Raw genomic sequence first — 6,052 nt, forward strand, 5'->3', positions numbered from 1 at the left:
CACTGCAGAAGATAGAGAGAAAATGAAAGCCGTTCCCTATGCCTCAACCATAGGTTCTATCACGTATGCAATGCTGTATACCAGACCTGATGAGTGCCTTGCTATTAGTTTAGCAGGGAGGTACGAAAGTAATCCAGGAGTGGATCACTGGACAACGGTCAAGAACATCCTGAAATATCTGAAAAGGACTAAGGATATGTTTCTCCTTTATGAAGGTGACAAAGAGCTCATCGTAAATGGTAACGTCGATGCAAGCTTTGACACTGATCTGGATGACTCTAAGTCACAAACCGGATACATATTTATATAGAATGGTGGAGCTATTAGTTGGTGCAGTTCCAAGCAGAGCGTCGTGGCGGGATCTATGTGTGAAGCGGAGTACATAGCTGCTTCAGAAGCAGCAAATGAAGGAGTCTGGATGAAGGAGTTCATATCCGATCTAGGTGTCATACCTAGTGCATCGGGTCCAATGAAAATCTTTTGTGACAATACTGGAGCAATTGCCTTGGCGAAGGAATCCCGATTTCACAAGAGAACCAAACACATCAAGAGACGCTTCAATTCCATCCGCGATGAAGCCAAGGAGGGAGACATAGAGATTTGTAAGATACATACGGATCTGAATGTTGCAGACCCATTGACTAAGCCTCTCTCACAAACAAAACATGATCAGCACCAAGACTCCATGGGTGTTAGAATCATTACTATGTAATCTAGATTATTGAATCTAGTGCAAGTGGGAGACTGAAGGAAATATGCCCTAGAGACAACAATAAAGTTGTTATTTATATTTCCTTATATCATGATAAATGTTTATTGTTCATGCTAGAATTGTATTAACCGGAAACTTAGTACATGTGTGAATACATTGACAAACAGAGTCTCCCTAGTATGCCTCTACTTGACTAGCTCATTAATCAAAGATGGTTAAGTTTCCTAGCCATAGACATGTGTTGTCATTTGATGAACGGGATCACACCATTAGAGAATGATGTGATGGATAAGACCCGTCCGTTAGCTTAGCATTAATGATCGTTTAGTTTTATTGCTATTGCTTTCATCATGACCTACACATGTTCCTCTAACTAGGAGATTATGCAACTCCCGAATACCGGAGGAACACCTTGTGTGCTATCAAACGTCACAACGTAACTGGGTGATTATAAAGATGCTCTACAGGTGTGTCCGATGGTGTTTGTTGATTTGGCATAGATCAAGATTAGGATTTGTCACTCCGTGTATCGGAGAGGTATCTTTGGGCCCTCTCGGTAATGCTCATCACTATAAGCCTTGCAAGCAATGTGACTAATGAGTTAGTTGCGGGATGATGCATTATGGAACGAGTAAAGAGACTTGCCAGTAATGAGATTGAACTAGGTATGATGATACCGATGATCGAATCTCGGGCAAGTAACATACCGATGACAAAGGGAACAACGTATGTTGTTGTGCAGTTTGACCGATAAAGATCTTCGTACAATATGTAGGAGCCAATATGAGCATCCAGGTTCCGCTATTGGTTATTGACCGGAGATGTATCTCGGTCATGTCTACATAGTTCTCGAACCCGTAGGGTCCGCACGCTTAACGTTCAATGATGATTTGTATTATTATTTATTTGATTTGATGACCGAAGATTGTTTGGAGTCCCGGATGAGATCGCGGACATGACGAGGAGTCTCGAAATGGTCAAGACATAAAGATTCATATGTTGGAAGGTTGCATTCGGACACCGGAATGGTTCGGGTCGTTTCAGATGAGTTTTGGAGTACCGGGGTTACTGGAACCCCCCCGGAAGTTCATGGGCCTTCATGGACCTTAATTGAAAGGAGAGGAGGGTCACAAGGGAGGCCGCTCCCCCCATGGCCAGTCCGAATTGGACTAGGGAGGGTGGCGGCGCCCCCTCTTTCCTTCTCCCCTCTTCCTCCTTCCCTCCTTCTCCCTCTCTTGGATGGAAGGGGACTCCAACTAGGATTGGGAATCCTAGTTGGACTCCCCATGGCGTGCGCCCCCTTTGGCCGCCCTCCTCCTCCTCATGGGCATCGTTGGGGTAGGACCTGACAAATGCATAGGTGGGCACCTCGACCATGCAACGGTGGGATCGATGTCTTCTCTGATATCTTCTTTGCTTATTCATTAACCTGGGATGGAATCAGCTCCTGGGTTTCCCATGAATCGTGCTGAACGACGTGTGGGTTACCGACGTAATGATCTGTGGGCCACCCACGTTCACGGGGAGGTAACTGCCATTTTATTCATCCCATTACCTCTGTCGTTTCCGCCATGTATGCCGCATGCATTGCTCAAGGTTGGTGGTGGAGGCGCTGGGCGCGGGAGTCAGTGTCATGGCAGAAAGCTCGACATTGTTGATTAGGCACAGGAGGTACGTCAGCAATTTCGGACGTTGCCAATGATTCAGACGGACTGGATTGGTCGACCATGGCGGTTACCACGGGGTAGTGGGGAGCTAGCCCCCTGCCGTGCTCCGCTATAAAAGGGAGCGCAGAGTTGGGCGAAGGGACTCACCCACGCATCTCCTCCTCCTTCTTGCGCTCCTCCTCCATCATGGTGAGGGGGAGAGGGCACGGTCGTGATCCGGCGATGGCGACAAGGGTCTCTTCTTGGCAACGCATCCCTGCCGCAGCTGGGGATGCGGGGGCAGAATCCAGTGTGCAAGGTGGCGCTGCGGGGCATGGACGTGGTCGGCGAGGCCCTCGGGGCCGGGGAGGATGCCGTGGCGTTCTGATCGCTCCTCCCGCAGCCGCCCTGGGGCTAATGGAGTGCCATGTCGGGGACACACCACTGGAGTTCATCGTGAGGCTGCGCGGGCCCCCGAGCAGTCGTCTTCAGCTTCCTACCCCCTTTGTGTGGGTAATGGAGCTTCAATAGCCGTGTGGGCCGAAGTTGCACATGAGGGGTTGCTGTAATGGCAACATGGGAGCGGATGTTGAATTCCCCGTGCCTCATGGGATGCTGCTCCGCCACGGTTGGAAAACTTTTGCACGTGCCCATAGTTTGGCGGAGGGGAACGTCCTCCATTTTAAGTTAATGGATGCAGACCTGCTCTCCATCAAGATCTTCGGGCATTCGGGTGCTCGCTTAGGGTGCTGCACGGAAAGCTCGACCGAAGACGAAAGCTCCACTTCGAGCGACAGCGACGAAGGGGACACTGATGGCGAAGACGGCGTCGCCGAGAGGGAGGACGGCGGCTCGGACTCCAGCCGAGCGCCGGACGCACCGTCATCATCAGCCAGGTGGCGGCAGCACCATCATTTGCACCTGATCTTCTCCCCAATAGAGAGATTTGCCGGGGGGTTGGGTGTTGATGCCTCCGCCTCCTCCAGCTAGACTCTGGCTTCGTCTTCCCTACCGGTGTACCTCCTGCCGCATTCCCTGGTCCTGGCGATGGTGACCAGGGCATCGCCTGGCCGCTCCTTCCGCCCTTCCGGCTTTGGCCCTGCCCTCCAGATCTTGTCAGGCTGCGTCCCGCAGGCCCTGATGGGGTCAGCCTAGGCTTCTGCCCAGGCACTCCTTTTGGCCTCTTCACCTCCCACTATAGTTCCTAGGAGGAGGGGAACAAGAAAGGAATTACGGGGCACTTATCCTTTTTCAGTTTAAAACATGTAGGCATCTGCCAAACTTTAGTTTAAACAAAGTAACCTATAAAGTTTGTACTTGTTTAGCGTATTAATAAAAAAGGATGTGCTTGCCGTGCATTTGTGCATGTATCACGTCCATGTGGAGGAATGACTCCTCACTACTTCCAAGTAAACAAGGTTCTCCCCCAAGACACCTTGCTGGTCCCTTCCGTTGCCGTCGTAGGGCTTGGCCTGACGGGTTAGGAGCGTGGAAAGGAATCGGCCCCTCATCAACCCTTTTCCAAATGCTACTAAAACCACCCTTATTGAAGTGATTCTAGGAATCAAAAGGGTGGGAGCACAGATGTTGAGGGTGACAAGGTTCTTCTACGCACAAGCTTTTTATACAGGGTATACCATTGATGGTTAGGTGGACTTATCTACCTTCTGCTGCCAGGGATCGATGTGCAAAATTGTTCTCACTTCTTCCGTTCGGGGAGTTTATCCGCGACAGGGGCCCTGTTGTTAGTACAGGGGAAAAGCAGTGGCATATGATCCCACCTATATGCCTTAATGACAATAGAAAATTCATATTGAAATAAACATGCATGCAAATTTTAGGCGCCAGTGCTTCGTTTTATTATCTTTGCACAGGGACTGCGCCTGGCTATGTACAAAGTGTTACGTGCACATCGGCAAGGCTTGTACAAAAGGTGGATGCTAGGAACTGAGCCTGGTATCCATGCCTTATGGGGAGAAATTGCAAATATGCTCAAGATTCCATGAGTTTTGCATTTTGATGCCATCTTCGGTCTCCAGAAGGACTGCGCCAGGTCTGGTGACTCGTACTACCTGGTAAGGGCCTTCCCACTTTGGCGTCAACTTGTTGGAACCCTTTGCGGACTGAACACGCTAAGGACAAGGTCGGCTTCCTCAAGGCTCCGAGCATGAATCCTATGGCTATGATAGCGGCGTAGGGCTTGCTGGTAGCATGCAGCACGCATAGCGGCCTAGAGACAATATTCCTCAAGGAGCACGACATCGCCATGCAGGCTTCACACTTGGTGATGAGCTCAGTCGCATCCTGGAGAGCTATGGGCCAGTAGAAACCCTGCCAGAAGACTTTTCCAACCAGGGCACTAGATCCGATGTGAGAGCCACACATACCCCCATGTATCTCTGCCAACACCTTCAGCCCATCTTCCCGGCAGATGCATTTAAGTTTCACCTCGGTACATACTGGATCATCGGGCTACTTTTTCAGTTTCTTCTTGCCCTTCGGGAAGTTCTCCTATTTGAAGGAAGCAAACTATGTGTTGCGCCCAAATTGGAGCCCGCGGATCGACAACAAGGACTAAGGCACCTCTTCATTCGTGGGAGCGCTCCCTTCCACCGCAAGTACTTGTGGTTCTGCAGGAGGGTGCGGCTCACCAACTGAAGCAGGGTTACCCCCGCCAGTCTCTCTACCGGCGGCTTCAGGGAGTCCTGCAGGGAAATGCTTCTCGGGGTTCAGCTTTCTTCTTCTTGTGGCCATCGTTGAAGGCGATACTGATGGTTCAGTAAGCTGGAGAACAAAAGTCCCTAGTTCCACCGAGAGCTTTTGCGCGACGCACTTCGACAAGTGATCAACGATGCCATTTTCATCTCACAGCATGTGCTTTGCTTGCAATCCATCAAAGTGCCCTTCCAACTTTCTCACATCCTCCACATATGCCTCCATCAACGGACTTTGATAATCTTTGTTCACTTGCCTCACTACTAGTTGAGAATCTCTGCGAATGATCAGATTCTTTATTTCCAATTCCACTTCAATTCTGAGCCCGGCAAGGAGCCCCTCATACTTAGCAGTGTTGTTAGTGGCCATCTCCTAGGGAAAGTGCATTTGTACCACATATTTGAGGTGCAGGCCGGTAGGAGCAACAAGAAGCACGCTGGCTCTGGCGCCCTGCAACGAGAAAGCACCATCAAAATACATGATCCACTCTTGAGGTGCTTCTTTGCCGGGGATAACTGTCTCTGGTACTTCTTCGTCTGGAGTGGGAGTCAATTCTACGATGAACTCTGCTAATGCCCTGCTCTGCATAGTTGAAGTGCTTTCATATTTTAAGCCAAAGCTTGACAATTCGAGTGCCCACTCGACTATTCTCCCTGTGGCTTCGGGGTTCCTCAATATGTGTTGTGGCAAAAAACGGGTGATAACCATGATCTCGTGGGCTTGCAAGGACTGGCGCAGTTTCCTCGAGGCCTTGATAAGGCCGAAGATTAGCTTTTGTACTCGAGAGCCCCTGCAAAAAAGAGCTAACAAAGTACACTGGCCATTGCACCACTTTCTTCCTTGCCGGAGGGAACGCCAAATTCACACTTCTTAGGGTTTAGCTTCAAATTGATCTTGCGCAAATTTGCAAAGGTCTCTTCCAAATCTTGAATTAGTGTTGATCTGTCCTTAGTCTTGACCACTATATCATCGATGCAAG

Source organism: Aegilops tauschii, chromosome 4 (assembly GCF_002575655.3).
Source record: "Aegilops tauschii subsp. strangulata cultivar AL8/78 chromosome 4, Aet v6.0, whole genome shotgun sequence".
NCBI lineage: Eukaryota > Viridiplantae > Streptophyta > Magnoliopsida > Poales > Poaceae > Aegilops > Aegilops tauschii.